The sequence below is a fragment of the Leptonychotes weddellii genome, chromosome 10 (assembly GCF_054177405.1).
Source record: "Leptonychotes weddellii isolate Sample4059 chromosome 10, ASM5417740v2, whole genome shotgun sequence".
In the NCBI taxonomy this organism is placed as follows: domain Eukaryota; kingdom Metazoa; phylum Chordata; class Mammalia; order Carnivora; family Phocidae; genus Leptonychotes; species Leptonychotes weddellii.
The window spans coordinates 41,522,984-41,543,628 of record NC_138378.1 but is presented as its reverse complement, the minus strand read 5'-3'; the positions used below and the strand labels follow the sequence as shown (position 1 = coordinate 41,543,628).

At 40.6% G+C, this 20,645-nt stretch overlaps 2 pseudogenes; both read right to left on the bottom strand.

Annotated features, from left to right (window-relative positions):
• Nucleotides 1-1,751: 1,751 nt before the first annotated feature.
• On the bottom strand, nucleotides 1,752-2,929 carry LOC102748275 (replication factor C subunit 3 pseudogene; annotated as a pseudogene).
• Nucleotides 2,930-18,935: 16,006 nt separating this feature from the next.
• On the bottom strand, nucleotides 18,936-19,351 carry LOC102747979 (cytochrome c oxidase subunit FA4 pseudogene; annotated as a pseudogene).
• Nucleotides 19,352-20,645: the final 1,294 nt, after the last annotated feature.

The following is a 20,645-nucleotide window of genomic DNA, read 5'->3' as shown; positions in this document are numbered from 1 at the left end:
TTGCCCAGGGCAGGACATTCTAAAAGCTTGAACAAGAGTACTGAGAATTCACAGAATTGACAGATTCAGGATATCTGTAGCTGTAGACTAAGGAAGACTTACTGGTATGACTAAAGTAGAGAATTCAAAAAGGTTGCTAGAATTTTTGTCTTGAGCCAAGTGAATAAAGCTGAGATATTGTTGGCAGAGATGAACAAGACTAGGTAGGTTTGGGGAACATTTCTGGAGTTTTGTTTGGGGCACTGTAGACATTTTCTCCATAGACATACATGGTGAGTAAAGTATATGATCTAGGTCAGAGGGCAGATATAGGTTTTGAAGACTGTGCATGTAGATGATTTGAAGCATAGGTCAGAATGTTGTCACTTAGAGCAGTTTTAGGTTCACAACAAAATTGATGGGGAAGTACAGAGAGTTCCCACATATTGTCTGCAACTACACATGCACAACCTTCCCTTCTACCAACAATTGATAAACCTACATTAACTTGATAGCTTATTTCTTTTTAGTGCTAAATATTATTCCATTGTCTGGATATACCACCATTTATCCTTTCACCTACCAAAAGACATCTTGATTTCTTTCAAGTTTTGGTGATTATGACTAAAGCTGCCATAAACATACATGTGTGGGTTTATGTGTTGACATAAGCTTTCAGTTCATTTATGTATATACCAAAAAGTGCAATTGGTATATCATATGATAATACTAGGTTTAGTTTTTATAAGAACTCACAAATGTTTTTTCAAGTTGGTTTGAAATTCTGAATTCCCATTAACAATGGATAAGTTTCTGTTTCTCCATAACCCCACCAGCATTTGGTATTGTCAGTGTTTTGCAAAATATTTTCTCCCAGTCTGTGTCTTGTCTTCGCATTTTATTAACAGTGTCTTTCAAAGAGAAGTCTTTGATTTTAATGAAGTCCAGCTTATCAATGATTTCTTTGATGTTGCCTTTAGTGTTGTATCTAAAAAATCATCACCATTCCCAAGATCACCTAGATTTTCTCCTGTTATTTCTAGGAATTTTATAGTTTTGTGTTTTACATTTAGATCTATGATTTTGGAGTTAATTTTTTTGAAAGATGTAAGGTCTGTGTCTTGATTAGATTTTTTTGTATGTGGATGTCCAATTGTTTCGGAATCATTTGTGGAAAAGACTATCTTTGCTCCATTGTGTTGCTTTTCCTCCTTTATCAAAGATTGGTTGACTCTATTTATGCAGGTCTATTTCTGGTCTCTCTTCTGTTCTATGGATCTATTTGTCTGTTCTTTCACCAAAACCACACTGTTTTGATTACTGTAGCTTTATAGTAAGTCTTGATTGAAGTCAGGTAGTGTCAGTCCTCCAACTTTGTTAATCTTCAATATTGAGTTGGATATTCTGAGTCTTTTGCCTCTCTATATAAACTTTTGAATCAACAACCACAAAATAACTAACTTGGATTTTGACTGGGGTTGCATTGAATCTATAGATCAAGTTGGGAGGAACTGACATTTCAATAATATTGACTCTTCCTATTCATGAATATGGAATATCTCTCCAGTTGTTTAGTTCTTCTTTGATTCTTTTCATCAGCTTTATAGTTTTCTTCATATAGATCTAGTGTATATTTTACTAGATTTATATCTAAGTATTTCATTTTTTGAGTGCTAATGTAAATGGTAATGTGTTCTTTTTTTTTTTTTAAGTAAAGTTAGTTTATTTTACCTGCAGCTCTTCCAATATAAACTGAATGTAAATGCTGATACTGAGAAATATTAGGAAGAATTAAGGATAGATGTCAAGATGTCAAAACATCATGCCTTCCAATCCATCCTCCATGAACTTCTTATAAAGTGCCATAAATTTGGCCACAAATGCTTCCAAGTGATAAATGGCTTTGCTACCAAGCTGTAGACGATGTTCATAGTAAGCAGCCATCTGGGCCACCTCCCTTTTCAGTTGTCCATCACAATTATGTAAAAGTTCTGAGAGAAGGCCTTTCATTATTATTTCAGGAAGAATACAATGAGTTAGAAGCTCATAAAGTCTTCCACAAACTTCAAGGAGTTTTTGTGGAGTCTGTTGACTGACAATAGCATTGGCGGTCTCCCGGAGATACACCTCCCAATCTGTTTCAGGGATTTCTTGATCTGCAGTAAAAGGATATTGTTGCACTCTGCAGGCTTCACACATAGGAAGGGCTTTTCGGAGATTCCTGCATGACTTTTCTGCAAGTCGATGAGCCAGATGTGAAGGAAGATTCAGACCTTCCTTCTTGCACACAGTAGATAACACATGACTAATATCTTCAATGCTGGGAGCAGGCACATGAACTGCCAGGCACCTACTATGAATAGGTGGTATCATTTTAGATGTAGAATTGCAACACAAGATCAGTCTGCAAGTGAACAAATACTTTTCCATGGTTCTACACAAGGCATGTTGAGCATCTTTGGTGAGTTTGTCAACCTCTGTCAATAATACCACTTTAAAATCTCTTTGAGAGTTTGTTTCAAGTTGCTGTGATTGTGCCACTGTTTTCAACATCTCCTGAATTACTACCCGGTCACTATTTCCAGCATCACTGGGATTAACCTCAAGGTGATAATTGCTTGCAATAGTGCTAATTTCAATTTTCTTTTTAGATGGAGTTGTGATGGTCTGATGTTCAATTCTTAATTTTTCTACTCCAACGCCATAAAGTTCATGTAAAATACACATAATTCTTTTTTCCAGCACCTGATGGTCCATACACTAAGATATGAGGAAAATCACCACACTGCACCAGGTTGCACAGCTGGGCTGCTTGCTCCTTGTGATAGTCCAGCCATCCCAAGGAGCAGAGCCAGTATTTGTCCACCCAGAGGCTCATGCCAGCTCGAATTCCCGGGGTCAGACGCTTGAAAGTCCTGCACGCGGGCACTCTCCCCGTCCGGACGCCAGTAATGTGTTCTTAACTTCAAGTTCTATTTGTTCATTGCTGATATATAGGAAAATTATTGACTTTGTATATTGACTTTGTATGCTGCAAACTTGTTGTAATCACTTATTAATTCCAGGAAATGTTGTTGTGGTGGTAGTGGGGTGGGTTTTTGGATTTGCTGCATTGATATTTCATTTGCAATAAAAATAGTTTTATTACTTCCTTCCCAATCTCTACACCTTTTATTTCTTAACCACTAATTTTTAAGGTTCATTTCAATATCAACATGTTATGAATACATATAAGTAGGAGACTATTTGATATTTTAGGAATAAAACTAAAAATTCTGAAATTCTACATCAGCCAAAAGTAATTGGCAAGGACAAATGCCATATGATTTCACTTATATGAGACACTTAGAGTAACCAAATTCACAGAAACAGAAAATGGAATGGTGGTTGCCAGGGACTGAAGGTAGTAGGGTATGGGGAGGTATTTTTTAATGGGTACAGAGTTTCGGTTCTGGAAGATGATAAAAGTTCTGAGTTGGGTGGTGGTGATGTTTACACAGTAATGCGAATGTACTTAATGCCACAGAACTGTACACTTAAAAATGGTTAAGGTGGTAAGTTTTATGTTATGCATATTTTGTCATAATAAAAAAGGTGATTAGTAAGTTATTTTGTTGCTAATGGATTTAGAGCCCTCACACCAAAACACTGATAAAACAAGATTGTGTGTGTGTGAGGGGGTTGTTTTGTTTTGTTTTTGCTTTTGCTTTTTACAGAATCCATCTGTTACCAAAATAATTAACAGAAACTCTAAAATCCAAATAGTTTCTAAACAAGGTTCAGTAACTAAAAGGCATAAGCTTTAAGACCACAACAAAACAGTGGCAAAGTGGTAATTAACAGGTCCTTTACACACAGTCATTCCAAACACCTGTTCTCTTTTCTCTTCCTTTTTCCCTCTTTGGTAGCTGTTATTGAGAAATTATCATTTATACCTAATGCTTCCACTCATTCAGAGGCATCCATAATGTGTCCATAAACAATCATGGATAATATTATCAAGAAGCATATAGGCTTTTTTATTTTTTGGGGGAGTGGGATTGTTTTTTGTTTTTGTTTTTACCATTCATCCAATTCCCAGAGCACTGGACATTCACTTTCTGGATACCCTAGTCTCTGAAAGGGAGTAGCTATCAACCTCTTCCCAGTGTGGCTACCATCTTCTGCCATGATCCTGCCCTCATTATTTTCCTCTTATTCATCATTCTCTTCAACTTCCCTTGGTCCTTTGCTGCAATGAGAATCTACAGTTCCTCCACTAGAGTTCTGAGGCATAAAATTTGACAAATACTTAGCAAACCATATTCTCATGTGAAGACCAGTACACTGGGGCCATGGATTCCTGCCAATGCACCATGCATTACCAACACTCAGTAGCATGAGTTGCATTATAGAATAGGATGGAGCTCTCAGGACTTTACTTCCTGTCTCAGGTTGATTTACCACCCTGGAACAAGAATTAAGTATAATAGTTTCTTTGAGAGGAGATCCCGAGAGTCCTCAGTGGGGGAGAGGGGGAGTGATACAGGGTAGGGTAGAAAGATAGCAGGATGTATCATTTAGCAGGTTACCACTGTGAACAATCAGTCCCACAGAGGCATACTGACAGAGGATGTAGAACATGCTTCAGAGTGATCCTCTTCCTAGTGGCAGGAAACTCGGGTATTTGTCTACCAGCTCCCACCTGGCATTGGTTGAGGCTGCTTCCTGGGGCATTGAGTTTCCAGCACTCCTGGCCCGCCCTGTACCCCAGGTCCTGATCATCCTGCAAGCAGAGGTGTTCTCAGAAGCAGCTTTTGGCACATAAGCCTGAGAATAGAAGAAAGACTGGCAGGCCACTGATAGTGCCTACACTAACTTTCTTCAGAGCCTCTATGTCTTCCCATTTTCTTTGTGTGTAGGGAGTTACCACTTCATGGGTTTCTTGCATGAGTTATATTGGATAATGTATGTAAACATGTAAACACAATGTATCCATCAGGATTCTTAGTGGCAGACAACAGAAATCCACTCTGGCCAGTGGTAACAGATGGGGATTTATGAAAGGGTAAGGCAGGGCTTAAGGAACCCCTGGAAGGGACAGAGAAACAGAAGTGAAAATTGTGCAACCAGAAACAATTTTCCAGGTGCTCTGCCCTCTGGAACAACTGACTCTGTTCCCCCTTGGAAGCTTGTAGCCCCACCAGGAGGTCCCTTTCCCAGCACAAGTGTCCACCTTGGGGTATGGGTACCTCCTGCCTCCCCTGCCCCTTCCCATTTGGCATGATAGCAGCATCCCCCTGACTCCAGGGTTCCTGCAGGTCCATGGTAGACTTCCCTGCACCATGCCCACAATTCTTTAATACGTTTTAATTAGCCTTGCCTCAATTACATCTGCTTCCAGTCCAGAACTTTGCTAACACAGTGTCACACCAGGCCATGCTCTTCTATTCTGACCTACTCTGAGACTGCATCTCTCACAAAGAAAAGATGGAATTGCTGACAGGACAGGTTAAATTTGGGTGTGTGGGGATGGCAGGGAGAACAGTCTGGAACACCATTCTGGTCAGAGGTATGCTTGGAGCCAAGGAGGCCCCTACCTGACTCAGAGTTAAGGTGAGCGGCATCAAAAGGCAGGGACATCCCTGGGAGAAGCAGTGGCTGAGCTGCTGAAGGTCCCCACTGGCCGCACACTGGACTTCAAGATTTCCTGTCCAAGGTTGCTGGGGCTTTGGAAGCAGGAGATGGCAGACCTGAAAAGACACACTGCATGCATCTCTGCTTCTGTAAAAATGACGTTGTGAGAATCACATTCTATAAGCCTAGTACACATGGCATGCACTCAATAAAGAGCAAGTACATAATGCCATAGTTAGGCAAGAGAATTCTGTCTGACACTAGTTCTGCTAAAAACTAGCTGCATGACTGTGGAGCCACTTGCCATGCTGGCAACTTCTGTGTGAGGGGACCAATGCCCCTCGAGGCAACTCATGACCTATGCGGACAGGCAACCCATGGGGACAGGCAACCCATGACTCCATAGGGACAGGAGCCTGTGAATGAATAGTCTCATTATCTGTGTCTCTGGTGGAAGGGCTGACTTGGTTCTTGGTATGTCCCTGGGGCCTGAGCCCAGTTGCCCACAGTGTAATGGGCTTCATAGGATGGCATTCCCTCCCTTCTCTTCTTTGCAGTCCTCCCCCCAGACCCTGGATCACTCAGGGTCTACTATAAAGGGGCCTGAGCTTAGATGGTACCCAATGGAAATTTGCTGAGTTTAACTGAGAGCTTCCAAAGGTGTCTGGGGTAAGAAGCACATCACTGCTATAGGGACACATATGTTGTCATTCTGTGGACAGCCATCGGCTTCTGCATCTGCTGAGCACCATCAAAGTCAAACACGGAGACTGCCACCCAGAAAGCCTAGGTTGTCTAAGGACAGCCAGTCCTTCCTTGTCTTTTCAGACCATGGATGAAGAAGAGCAAATCTGCAGTGAGTACATTTCACTCTGGGCTGGGAGATGTGGGCACCCATGGCACAGGAGTATCTCAGCAGCTTTATGGCAGGAATGTCAGGAACCTGCTCTGAAGACCAGAACTCCAGGCTAGCCCTGCATGCTACTAAAATGTAGTCTCCCTAGTTTTTGCATCTTGAAGTCCAATACACTCAGTTAAAAGAAAAGATGCCATGCCTTGACTTTCAACCATAAGTCAGCCACATCCCACATTAACTAGCAGGTCAGAAGTGACATTCTGGTGCAAGCGTTCATGTTCCCCTGGGAGCAATTTGGGGAATGAATTTATCTCTAGGACTTGAGGATGGACAAGGGAGGACAGGAATGAAGGTCTGCTTACCACAAAGGTGGGAATCAGAAAGTTGACTCATCAAAAGAACCAACCCTTCTGCCTTCAAAGGTGTGGCCAGGATTTATCCCAGTGGCTGTAGTCTTGGCTTTGTGTTGATGCAAGTCTGAAATGTTCCAGGTTTTCACATTAGCTCAACTTAATGGCCCATCCAAAGCCTCCCTGAAGTTGTTGCATGCTGGGTGAACAGAAAGCTTGAGGTCCTCTTAGATAAGCACATTAGATGCCTCCACACCATGACCAATATGCCTTCAACCTCCTGCAACAGGAGTGCACAGTCCTGTGTGGGCTTAATCACTTTCAAATGATGGTGTCCCAGTGTTCCAGGGCTGAGCACCCTCAGCCTATGCACAGGTGGGCCTGGAAGTGTGTAAACCTCAGCATCTCAAGGCAACACCTTGACCACTGGGGCCAGAGGTTGGTGGATAGATGCTTCTGCCTACTGTCCTGCCAGCCAGCGATTCTTGACACTCTGTACTCCTCTTGGGAGGCCCCAGCAGAATCAAGTCCATGGCTCACAGTGATGTCCCCTCCTGCTCCCTGGAATCATGCACCACATAAACCCTGCATGCAGCTACTTGCTCCACCGGCTTTTGGGGGACTTCAATCTAAGATCTTCAGTTAGACCTATCAGCTGCTCTATTCAGTGGTTTTCAGTGGGCAAAGTACTTCTCTCCGGGGGGGGGGTGTTTTGGAAATTTCTGGAAGTGTTTTTGGCAGTGGGGGCATCCTTGGCTTTGGTGAGAGGACCCCATGATTGTCAAATACTTTTCAATACATGAGAAGGTCCCATGCCAATAAGCATCTGTGTCAGGTCCAACACAACTTGGATATGTCCCCCCAGAATATTTCTGAAGGTAAGAAAGTGGTTTTTAATAATTTTATCCAAAAACCTAAATATGACTTACAAAGAAAAATAAGGTATTTGTCACAGTTTTAATATGCATTGAGTTTTCCAGGATATCCAGTTTTGTGGGAATGGAGAGATGACCTTGTTTTCTTTCAGAGCTTGGCCAAGAGTTTTTCAGTGTTTTGGAAAAAGCACACAAAAACAAAACACACCTCGCCTTGTCCAGGAAACTGACACAACACACTGGTGGTGCTGGTGTCAGATGGGTTCCTAAGCTTAGTGCACAGACAGACTTGTTTCTCATCTTCTTGTGTATTAATGTTGTAGCACATACACATGGAACTCATCTTTTTATTACACACCAGTCTTTACTTCCCCTAATATTACACTTGGAGCAGTTATGAATGTCAGCAGGTTATATATTATCAACTAATTTTGTTTCTTGATAGTATAAGAGGTGCCATAAAATATTTGTTATAAACAGAAAGTATAGCAACTTATGGGGTTGAGAGCCACCATCCTAAATGAGCCATCCATTTAATATTATTAATGAGCCTTGAAAACCATGAAGATACTGCTCATTTTTCTATCCAGTAAGGTTGATATCAGGGTCCTTTAAATAAACTCCTCACTGAATTCAGTGTACGGGGAAAAAGGTTACTCTTCAAATGAAACTTTGTGTGATATCAGAAAAGAAGTTTGTCTTTCAACTACCAGGACACTTAAACTCAGGACTGAGTCAGTGCCTTCTGCCACCTTTGACACCTGTCATATATTCATATTTATGGCAGATAGATATCTCACATATACATGCACACACACATATATGCATAAAAAAGTCTTAGTTTTATTTCGTTGTTGAATTATAAGGGCTGTATGCAGAAAAGTTTGTAAGCAACTTCAAATAATTTGCAGAAGTAGGTGAAGTTGGTAATCTGAATGAGTGAATGAATGGGAAGTTACACACCAACCAAGAAGTCACAGAAAATCTTCAAAATCTGTAAAATTCTCTTATTCAATTTGCACCATAGGCTTCTTAAAATAGACCATCCTTTTAATCCTGTGTTTTTCCCAAAATGGAAATATATAAATAAAATTGGTTTTAGTTACACAAATAATACAATACGTTCACCCTATAAACATTTAAATATTTGACAACACCAAATTCCCCTTTGAAACAAACCTAATCTCAATTCTCCTTTCCTAAACCAGAGTGAATATTCCTGTCCAGATTTTTGTTTACCTGTAACTCTAACTGTGCCTCTACCTGTATCTGTATCTGTACCTACACCAGCACCTGTGTCTATGTCTACATAGGAATTAGACAAGCTGAAACAGTTGTTTCAGAATAACAGATACACTATAGAAAAAGGTATCTTTACAAGATGCCCATACACATATTTTATATGTATGTATTACACTATATGTATTACATATGTAATGTACTACACTAGTATGTATTTATGTATTACACTATATGTATGTATTACACCATGTATGTATTACACTATATGTCTCAGGGGTATGTATGTATGTATTACACCATGTGTCTCAGAGGTCTTTTTCTGTGACTATATCTAAGTCCCCAACACTCATTTTATTTTCTTTTATTTTAAAGATTTTATTTATTTATTTGACAGAGAGAGAGCACAAGCAGGGGGAGCAGCAGAGGGAAAGGGAGAAGCAGGCTCCCCGCTGAGCAGAGAGCCCGACGTGGGACCCCAAGATCATGACCTGAGCCAAAGGCAGACGCTTAACCAACTGAGCCACCCAGGTGCCCCCACAACACTCATTTTAACTGCTTCCTAGTAGTGCATGGTAAGACTATCCCACAATTGATTCAGCTCTTCTACTTCTGAGCATTGCATGTTTCCAGTTTTTCAGGGAACGCTTCAATTACATCCCATTCTCATGTGATGATTTCTTTGGCAATATTCCCCCTCACAAGACCACAGGCTCCTTACCTTCAGACCTGCATGTCCTGAGTCCACTATGACAAGCCCAATACCTGGTCCGTGGGGCTCCTCAGTGAGGGTTTGTGACATAAAACAATGGTAAATGATGAATGGTTGTTGCACATATTCAGACAAGCAATGGAAGGTTCTGAGCATTGTTTTCTTTTTTCTTTTATTTTCTTTCATTTTTTTCTCTTCTTTTCCTTTCTTTTCTCTTCCTTTCTTTTCTTTTCCTTTCTTTTTTCTTTTTTGAAGGAAAACTTCTATTTCTTTATTATATAAAGGCTCCCCACAACCACCCCTCTATATGGGAATACTTTATTTTCCCTATGAAAAAATTCCATAGTTAACTAATAAATAGCATTTGTAGATTAGTCGTTCAGTAGATAACTGAGTCACTTTTCTTTCTACCAGCTGCTGTGAAAGAAAGGACAAAACGGTGGTGGGGAGCAGCTAAAGCATAGGACCGGTTCAATGGAACTGGATTTACCTAAAGTTTGATCTAGTGGATGATTGGTCATTTCAGGCTCTCAAACATGTTTCCAAGTGCTTGTTATTTTCTAGCTCTGTGCTAGAAACCAGAGATTTGGAAATGATGATGATGATGGCTTGTCCTCAGAAAACTTAGCAATGTAAAAAAGCCATTGCAATGTACTATGGCGTACGTGATACCATAAGTGTATACAGAAGTTGAAGTAGGAGAGCAGAATTCTCTCTAAGGATAGTGAAGGGTGATCAGGGAAAGTCTCCCAGGGCAAATGCCTATACAGGAGTTTCAAAGATGAACAGTGAACATTGTTTTCTTACATATTCCTTGGAGAAGGAAAATAATCAAGTGAAAGTAAACCCTTGAGTATAGCTCTAAAGAAACAACATTATTAAAAAATTACCCAAAAAAATAAAAATTAAAAATAAATGTTTAAATTACCAAATCAACCATGGCAATTGGATTGCCTAATGAATTAAGTGATTGGGTATTTTAAAAAGCAATTTGTAAAAAAGATAAAGTGACTCATTGGTTTCAGCCAAAATTGTTTATCCACTTGCTTTTTTTTTCTTTGAGTCAAAGACTCTTCTTTTTTTAAATTTTTTTAAATTTTTTAAATTAACATATAATGTATTATTTGTTTCAGGGGTACAGGTCTGTGATTCATCCATCTTACACAATTCACAGTGCTCACCATAGCACATACCCTCTCCAGCGTCCATCACGCAGCCACCCCATCCCTCCCACCCCCTCCGCTCCAGCAACCCTCAGTTTGTTTTTGTTGATATGAAGCCTCAGGCAATGCTCATTTCATGCCAGTGCTTTCAATGGGCCTGCTGGAGCTCCAGATCTCGCCTGCCCTCACCCTAGTGCATCTGGCCAAATGACTTCAGGTATGGGAAAGTGTGCTCTTGAAGCTGCACCTGAAGGAGATCAGGGGTGTCAGGTCAGTGAGGGAGGTTTCCCTAAAAAATAAAACCCGCCATTAGGAAGCACTACAGTCATTTCTTACCAGCTGCCTGATCCATTGAGTGATAAACAGGATCTCCTGCTTACCCAGCACCTTCTCCAAGCCAGACATTTGTGTATGTGTTGCTGAGATTCACCCAGTAGTGATTCAGCTTATGAATCATATCACCCATGGAAGCTGAGCTGCAGAGAGGTTCAATATCTTGCTGAGAGTCAGGGGGCCCAGGAAAGGGCCATTTGATCCCAGAGTCCACGTGCTGCCTGGCCCCTTCATGTTCTGTTTTAGCAACTCTCTGCAAGGCAGCCCTGGACCCAGAACCCCACCTGTCACCTCACAGGCAAGACTGTTGCCCCTATGTCCAAGGACTGTTGCTTGTGACTCACCCCTGTACACTCTCTCCTGTTCTGGTGACTTCCTTTTCACATTCTGAGCCTTTTCTCCTCTCTGAACCCACTTTTTTTCCTTCCACACTCTGCAAGACACTCCCCAGCACCAACCCCAAGCAATGAGTGGGGCTGGAACAAGCACACCAGGCAGGTGTCCTCCAGGCTCCATTGCCAAGCTCCTAGGCAGCCTGAGCTGCCAGTGGACACCCTACTCAGCCAGGCCTGAATGTGCTGCCAGAGGGACTGAGCTGAGGCTGTCACTGCCCTGGGATGGCTGCGTCTGCAATGCCACAGTGGACGGACCCATCAGGCACCTTCCAAGAAGCCTCCTTAGCCGGGGTCCCCCTGCATAGCTGTCTTTAGCAGTGGGCAATTCCACTAGCTGCAAGAACCTCTTGCTTCCCCTCCTGAGGGCCTCACTTCTCCTTCAGGAAAGGCAAGGCCCCTGGGACAGGAAGTTCCACACCCTTGGGGACCAGCCCTCTGCTAGGCTACAAAGTCAGCTACAGAGGAGGCGGGGCAGATTAAGGGATATTCAGGAGCAGGCCGAGTCAGGAGGATAAGACAGCAAACTTAAGGAAACGATCACTTACAATTCATACACAAAAAGGTCATTGTGAAGAGATTCATGAGGATTTCTCTAAATATTTTTAAAAGCCTGGGTAAGATAGGACTATTTTATATCCTGTATTGCTGTGACCCCTATTATAGCACAGAAAGAGTAGAACATGTTTCTTTTTCTATTTTTCTAAGAACAGTTATACATAGCCATGATAGCCCTCTCCAAATTTTAACTGTTTAAAAAAATTTAATGTCCATTACTTATTTTTATTTTATTTAGTTAAGTAATCTCTACACCCAACATGGGGCTCAAATTCATGACCTTGAGATCAGGAGTTGCCCACTCTTCTGACTGAGCCAGTCAGGCACCCCTTTAATGTCCATTATCATCCATTGGTATAGTATCTTTCCAATAATCATCAGACTTTCCATTACTCTTATAAGTCACTGAGTCATTTTGTTTTATTATTTTATGTTCATCTTTTTCCCCCAAATGGGTTTCCTTTGGATAACAACAGACCCATTGCTTAACCATCTTTTCTAAGTATGATAAAGGGAATTAGAGATTGTTAACATTGTTAGCAGTTTCACTGTTTAATGTCTATTCTTCCTCTCTTCAACTGTCCACTCCTCTCCCATTCATTCCATTCTAGTCTACTGTAGGTGAATTGTTCTCACAATATTTTGGGAGAAAAACTGCATACAAATTCCTCAGAAACAAATAACTCAATTTTTAAAAAAATGGGCAAAAGTACCTGAATAAGTATTTAATAAAATAATATATTCAAATAGCTAATAATGATGCTGAACATCATTAGTCTTCAGGAAAACGTAAAGATGCTCAAAATCATTAGACACCAGGAAAATATAAATTAAAGCCCAAGTGATATGCTGTTACACATCCAAATGGGTTAAAAGTTAATAATTACCAAGTGTTTGTATGGACATGGGCCACCTGGAATTCACACACTTTGGAAAATTGTTTGGAAGTATTTCCAAAAACTAAACCACACCCACCCTACTATCCAGATATCACACAGAGGTGTGCTTATGTCACAAAAAAACATGGACAAAGATATTCACAGCAGCATTATTAAAGTAGCCAAGGTGTAGAAGTAACCCAAAACAATATAAATGCAAATTGAGCCCTCGCCCATGGAAGAGTACAGGCACACAAAACAAAACCAAACAAAAAACACCATAGATGACTCTCATAATCATGACATTGAGCAAAAGTAGCCAGACACAAAAGATCACATACTGTGTGTATGATTCTGTTTATATGAACTTGAAGACCCTGAAAACAAACCTGTATTAAAAGAACCTAGGCTATAGGTTCCTTCTGGGCTGACAGGAAGGAGAGGGAGGGACTGGGGAGCTGGGAATGCCCTTCAACTTGATCTGAGCAGTGGTCCTGTGGCTCTAGACATGTATATAAGACATTCATTAAACCATGGAATTAAAATCAGTGTACTTGACTGCATGTATTTTAAGCCTCAGTTTAAAAAGGAGGAGATATATCAGTTGAATATAATATGCAGAATTTGTTTGATTACTGTTTTGAACAAAATTGCTATAAAAAGGCATTCATGAAACAATCAGGAAATGACAACATTGACTTAATACTATGTAATGTTAATTAATTATTATGTTTTATATATGTAAACGGCATTCAGGATGTGTTGTTTATGCCTTCACCTGTTGGAATTCATCTTGAAGGCTGAAATGGTATGATATTTTGGGCTTTGCTTCAAAATAACCCAATGGAGTCTGGGAGTAGGGGCATGGCTGGTAGAGAGGACACAGGTTAGGACCACACTGACAATGGGTACAAGTGTTCATTGCACTGTTCCTTTCAATTCAGTGCTTGTTGGGAAATTTTTATTTTATTAAAAAAAAAAAGTTTGTTGGCTTGTTTTTAATCTGGTTTTAGGAAAGATCCAAACGAGTTAAAACAACAAACAAAAAATTAAATTAAATTTGATTTTAAAACAAAATCTAGTTTTGCCTCATTGAGCTGTGAGGTGCACAGTAGGTATGTGAAATGATGTGACTGGGTATGTGAAATCATGTAACCACACTGCCTCCCCAGCCTGCCCAACCCTCCCAGCACATCTGATCATCTACAGGGCCAGAAGCCAGCAGAGACTGCCTCCCCTCTCTGCAGCATGCTCTCCAAGGCTGGCAGGAAGCAACTCTCCCTGGGGCCCCAGGAGTGAAGTCTTCCTCCAAGGGACCGCCCTGGGATTGTTACATATTCACCTTGGCTTATCATAGTCTCCACCCTGGCTTCCCTTATCCTTGAACAGGACATGGCAGGATATTATTAGTTCACCATCCCTATACCTCCCCACTCCCCTGGGCATCTCTGCTCTAGACTTTTTCCAGATGGAGACATTTGCATGGCTTCTGCTATAAGCCAGGAAGCTGTGGGTTCTCATGGGAGGTGTGGCATAGACCACACTTGCCCGAGTAGAGGAAAGATGTGTGGGAAATAAAAAAAAAGACAAGATTCTACACGAATATTAACATATGGAAGGCTCTGAGAAGATCTAGAGTACAATGTAGTAAAACAAATAGCTTTACCTGTGAACACAGATGAGCACAAAGCAATTAATGATGGAGTGCCTTGGAGCATCTCTCAAATCCTCTTTAGGGTTCCCATTTTGGGAACACTGCCCAGAAGCGTGACCCTTGGAACAGATATTCTGAAGTAGGATCCACACCCGGGTTCGGTGGATTGGCGAGCAACCTGAAGTCCCATTTTGTGTGTTTGGTTGTGCCTTCTTATGAAGCAAGGGTCCCTGCCATCATTAGTTCACAAAGGGGTCCAGAGCCCTGAAAAGGAGGAAAACCACTGCACTCAGTGAAATTTCCCAAGTGACAGTGTTAAATTTGACTGTGTAACATCATACCTCAATACAAGATGGTCTATCACTTGAAGATCTTTTCTTACAAAAATGAGACAGACTAGGCTCCCATTTTAAAACCAGGAACAAGGGATTCTTGAAATGCAAGTGGCCAAATCAAGAATACCAGGGGGAGTGGAGAGGGAGGTCCTTCCTTTGTACCCATATTGCTAAGCTGGAGGAGCTTGAGTCTTTTGTGAATCAGACTGGGTAAACATTCCACTTGGTTCTTTTATCTATTCAGGATTCTCATTTTTAAACAAACATGCTGTGTTCCACCATGTATCTCCATTGAAGGTCTGCTAAAAACTCCAAATTTTATTGATGTGGTATCAACTGTATAATCCAAGTAAGGATGTGATCATTGGAAAAACAGAGCTAAGTCTTAAAACTCCCTGCTTGTACTCAAAAGAGTACAGACAAGGTTCTATTCTGGGTCTCATCCAAGGCCAAAGGGAAGTGCTTAGTATCTTATTAAAAAAAAGTTAGGCTTTCATATTTTGCTTTTCACTGGTTTTCAGCTTGGTCTTAATTTTTATTATTTAATTTATTTTATTATCAATAACTCATTTTATTGGGATTTTTCTTTACTGTTTACCACTTTCTAGTTTACCGAACTGTAGCATACATAGTAATAAAATATGTGTTTTTCTTATTAAATAATGAATAATACATGCTGCTGTGGGGAATTAGAAACCAGGAATCACCCATCATGCAAACATGTCAGAGGGAACTTTGGTTTACATAAAAGGAGGTCAGTAAATGTAGCCTTTTCGCCCTCTCTGAAGTCTTGTTGTATGTCTCTTCCTTCCCATATTAGAGAAACATACACTCTCTATATATAGTTCCACGTTCTGAACGCTCCTATGAGTTTAATGTACAGCTGGAGAGCACAAGTGATCAGTTCCTCAGGTCTCAGTAGAATTTGCTGGGAAATGGTCCTTGACAATACATTACCAGGAAGTATCCCTGTAATAACTGCGGAAGGGTGGATAGCCTTGGCTATTTTGTGCTGCTGTTCTGCACCCACCCAGCTTCTGAGTCATTTGAACTCCCTCCTTATCAGCCTCTCCACCTTCCATAGATCCTGCCTCTAACTTTGCGTGTACCCATACCTCCTCTAACTCTGACTTCAGCTGGTCCTGTGAATTTACCAGCTCCTAACCAACTTGCATTTCAAGAAAAGCAAAAGGACAGAAATGGTCTGAGTTAAACATGAACTTAAATTGCTATAGGATGAGTCCATAGCTGGACTGATCAAGAAAAAAGGAGACAACTCTAATTCCTAACATCAGGAATGAAAGAGAAAATCGCAGACACATAGATCTTGCAGACACCAAAAGAATCAGCAGGCAATATGATGGTTAATGTTGTGTTGATAAATTTCACAACTTAGTGGATATAGACAAATTCCTTGAAAATATAACTTAAGGAATGTATGAAAAAGGAAAAAATTACTTAGGATATGAATCATCCCAGACAAGGTTACAGAGCTTAGAAATAAGTCCAACAGCTTCAGGGGAAAATATGAAAAGAACAAAGAGTGACCCTAGATAGAGAAGAAAGAAATATTTCATGTCTTAACACTGTGTTTGGTGTAGTTTCCAGAATCAACAGAGCCTAGGCTGTAGAGTAGGTCAAATACTTTAGATTTGAGGAGGGTATGTGTTTGATTATATCAAATGGGGGAATGTTGCATCTGACCTTCATGCTTCTTACTCATGAAGACTAAAAATGGTCTATTTGGATATGTGGAAGTCAGTGGGAAGGGAGAGTGCCAGATGCAGTAAGACAGGCAGAGATCCAGAAGTCCTGGCCACATGGAGGAGTGGAAGCATGACACCCCACCACCCTCCCTGAAGTCCTGAAGCACCTTGTGGCCTTAAACCCAAGAGATTCTAATGGTCATAAACTTCCCTTCCCCACACCCCCAAAATTTTTATATTCTTTATAATTATTTTCCCAAACTAGTCAATTTATGGAAATATTGGATAGTTTTTATAGTAGTTTCACAGAAATGCAAATTTTTATTCATTTCTTTATATTCCTTCCATTCTTTGGTCCATTTCCATATACCTGGGTTTCAGTATTTCTGTTGTTCTAGGAAATCCTTATTTCAAGGTCTATGATTGTTTAGATCGTTTCCCTGTTTTCCCCTTGAATCTTCACTGAGTATAACATCTACTTTTGTCCCTATGATCTTCTAAGAACCTACATCAATAAAAGGTTTTGGTGATGATAGTTGGCAGGTTGTTTGGTAGTATGTACAAAAGCTTTTTGTTTCCATTTCATAGTCTAAATATGGAAGTACATGAGGGCAATTTATTTATTTATTTATTTTAAAGATTTTATCCATTTGTCAGAGAGAAAGAGAGAACAAGCAGGGAGAGCTGCAGGTAGAGGGAGAAACAGGCTCCCTGCTGAGCAAGGAGCCTGATGCGGGACTGATCCCAGGATCCTGGGATCATGACCTGAGCCGAAGGCACACGCTCAACTGACTGAGCTGTCCAGACATCCCCATGAGGGCAATTTAATTTGTAAAGTCTCACACAGGATCAGGATTTCTATTTTTACTTTATTTATTTAATTTTTTGTTTGTTTGTTTTTAAGTAATCTCTATGCCCAACGTGGGGCTCAAACTCAGGACCCTGAGATCAAGAGTCACACATTCTACCAACTGATCCAGCCAGGCGTCCCAGGATTTCTACTTTTAAACTGAACCAAAATCTTAAGGATTTGGTGGGCAATGCAATCTCTTCCACCTTCTCCTTGATATACATTCAGTTTTCAAATGTAAGATTTATTTTTGCTCCCCTAATTCCTGTGCTTAGGATAATTTAATTAGATTTGACATTTCCAAGCTCAGTCCTGGGGCTGTGTCCTCAGTGTTGCTTTGGAGAAGGTTTTTCTCCAGAGGAAAATACATGACCAAAAGGATGAATTAAGTGTTTATGGGAATAACAGGTATGGGGAAGAAGCTTTTAGAGGAACTCCTATATCCATAAGTGGGGTAATCATGTAATTTTCCATCCTAATTGGGGCATTCAAACATTACATTTTAAAGAAATTTCAAACTTACAGAAAGGTTACAAGTACTGTACAAAGGACTCTTTTTTGGAAGAGTTTAAGAGTAAGTTGCTGATGTGATGCCCCATCACTCCTGAATATGGTAGTGCGGCTCTCCTATAAACAAAGATGTTCTCCTAACTAGCCACAGTAGAACCATCAAAATCAGGCTATTAACATTGGTACTTTGCCCTATCTAATCATTAACCTCCATTCAGGCTTCACCAATTGTCCCCATAATGGTTTTTATAGAAACAGGATCCAGACCAGAATTATATGTTGCATTTAGTCATTATGTCTTTTTTTAGTTGCCTGCAATCTGGAGAAGTTCCTTGGTCTTTCTTTGATTTTTATGACTCTTACATTTAGCACAGGCTATAGAATATTTACCAGTTTGTATATAAGTCTAATGTTCTCTCATAATTAAATGCAGGGTACCCATCTTTGGCAGGAACATCACATAAGTGATGCCGTGTTCTCATTGCATCCTATCAAATGGAATGTGATTTTAACTTGTCCTAAATCTGGCACTATTAACTTTATTCAACTAATTGAGGTGCTATCTGCCAGACTTCTCCACTGTAAAATTACTTTTTTCCCCTTTGTAATACGTGTGTATAATGAGGGGAGCATTTTTGACCATGTAAATAGCATGTATCTCATCAACTTTTTATCAGACTTGTTTGGCCCCAACAAATGGCTTTTGGATTGCATTGTACAAACACTAGAGGGAATGGAAGGAAAGCAAAAGAGGAAAAGGAGGAGCCAAACCAGGACAGATACATAAAGATATAGACTAAGAGTGTCTGTGCAAGTAGACACATGGTCTTTGTGGCTGGCAACCTCTAAAATGGCTTTCTTTGACATTCTCATCCCTGTGCAATACCTCCTTATGAGTATACCTGGACTTGGTGACTTACTTCTTTTTATTTTTTTTCAAGTTTCAGATATTTATTATTCAGTGTAAACCCCAACACAGTACACCAACATGATTTCGTGCATTTAGAGGGGAAATATTTCCTGGATAAGTGGAAAATTGTGTGTATGGCTTCTGGAAGACCTTCATTGTAAGCAGCTTTATAGTGAAACATTTCATTTAGAAGTCTGGACCTTCTTTCTTCAGTTTGCTGTTATCTATATTCAGTGAGTATAACTTGTATTGATCATTGGGACCCAGTTTGTTCCAGCATTCTGGGTTATTCTTCCTATCCCAACTGACATCTGGATTGAACAATGCCAGGCACAAGACATACAGCACTGCTCCAGTACCTCCTGCCCCCATAAATACGAAGAGATGGATCAAGCTTGGATGCTTCTTGGCCTGACTGATGATCTGGCATAACATGGTTGCGGCAGAGGCCTACTGTCCAGGAGAAGAAAAAACTGGTGACTTACTTCTAATGAATAGAAAACAGCAAGAGTGGTGGGGTATCACTTTCAAAGGTAAGATGTAAAAAGACTGTGACTTCCTTCTTGGGGGCTCTCAGACCATCTCTCCTGGATTGTTCACCTGGGTGAGCCAGCTATGTATATTAAGGCAGCCCTGTTGGGAGACTCATGTAGCAAGGTGCCAAGACTGCCAACAACCCACACCCACTTCATTGCACCTTCAGATGACACACAGCCCTGGTCCACAATTTGATTGCAGCTTTATGACAGACTCTGAGTCAGAGGCACCCAGCTGAGCCATACTGAATACCTGGCCCACAGAAATAACAAATATTTGTTGTTTTAATCAGCTGAACTTTGGAGTAATTGGTTATGCAACAATAGATACCTAATAGAGTTACCATATTTAGAAGTTATTTCCTAGTATCATTCAAAGAAGCTGTGGTTAGGGTCAATGGGCTTCATTTCTTACCAACTACATTTATCCCCTACTACATTACCCCAAATACCATGCACAAGCCCTTAAACTAGAAATCATTAACAGACAGATAACTGGAAAATTCCAAAATACATGGAGGTTAAACAACACACTTGTAAATCACACATGGGTCAAAGAAGACATCTCAAGAGAATCTTAGAAATATTTTGACCTTGGGCACCTGGGTGGCTCAGTTGGTTAAGCAACTGCCTTCAGCTCAGGTCATGATCCTGGAGTCCCTGGATCGAGTCCCGCATCGGGCTCCCTGCTCAGCGGGGAGTCTGCTTCTCCCTCTGACCTTCTTCCCTCTCATGCTCTCTCTCAAATAAATAAATAAAATCTTAAAAAAAAAAGAAATATTTTGACCTAAATGAAAATTAAATACAACTTATCAATATCTGTGGGATGTAGCAAAAACAGTGCTGGAATGGGAATTTACAACATTGAGAGCTATATTACAAAAAAAAATAGGAGTGCCTGGGTGGCTCAGTTGGTTAAGTGTTCATCTCTTGATTTCAGCTCAGATCATGATCTCAGGAATTTTGAGATCAAACCCCATGTTGGGCTCTGTGCTGGGTGTGAAACTTGCTTAAGATTCTCTCTCTCCCTCTCCCTCTGCTCTCCCCAACCCCCTCGGCCTGTGTTTCTCTCCCTCTCAAAAAAAGAAAAAAAAATGGATATGAAGATTAGTAATAGTAGGGCCACCTGGGTGGCTCAGTTGGTTGAGCACCCAACTTGATTTCAACTCAGGTCACCTTGGAGTCGTGAGATT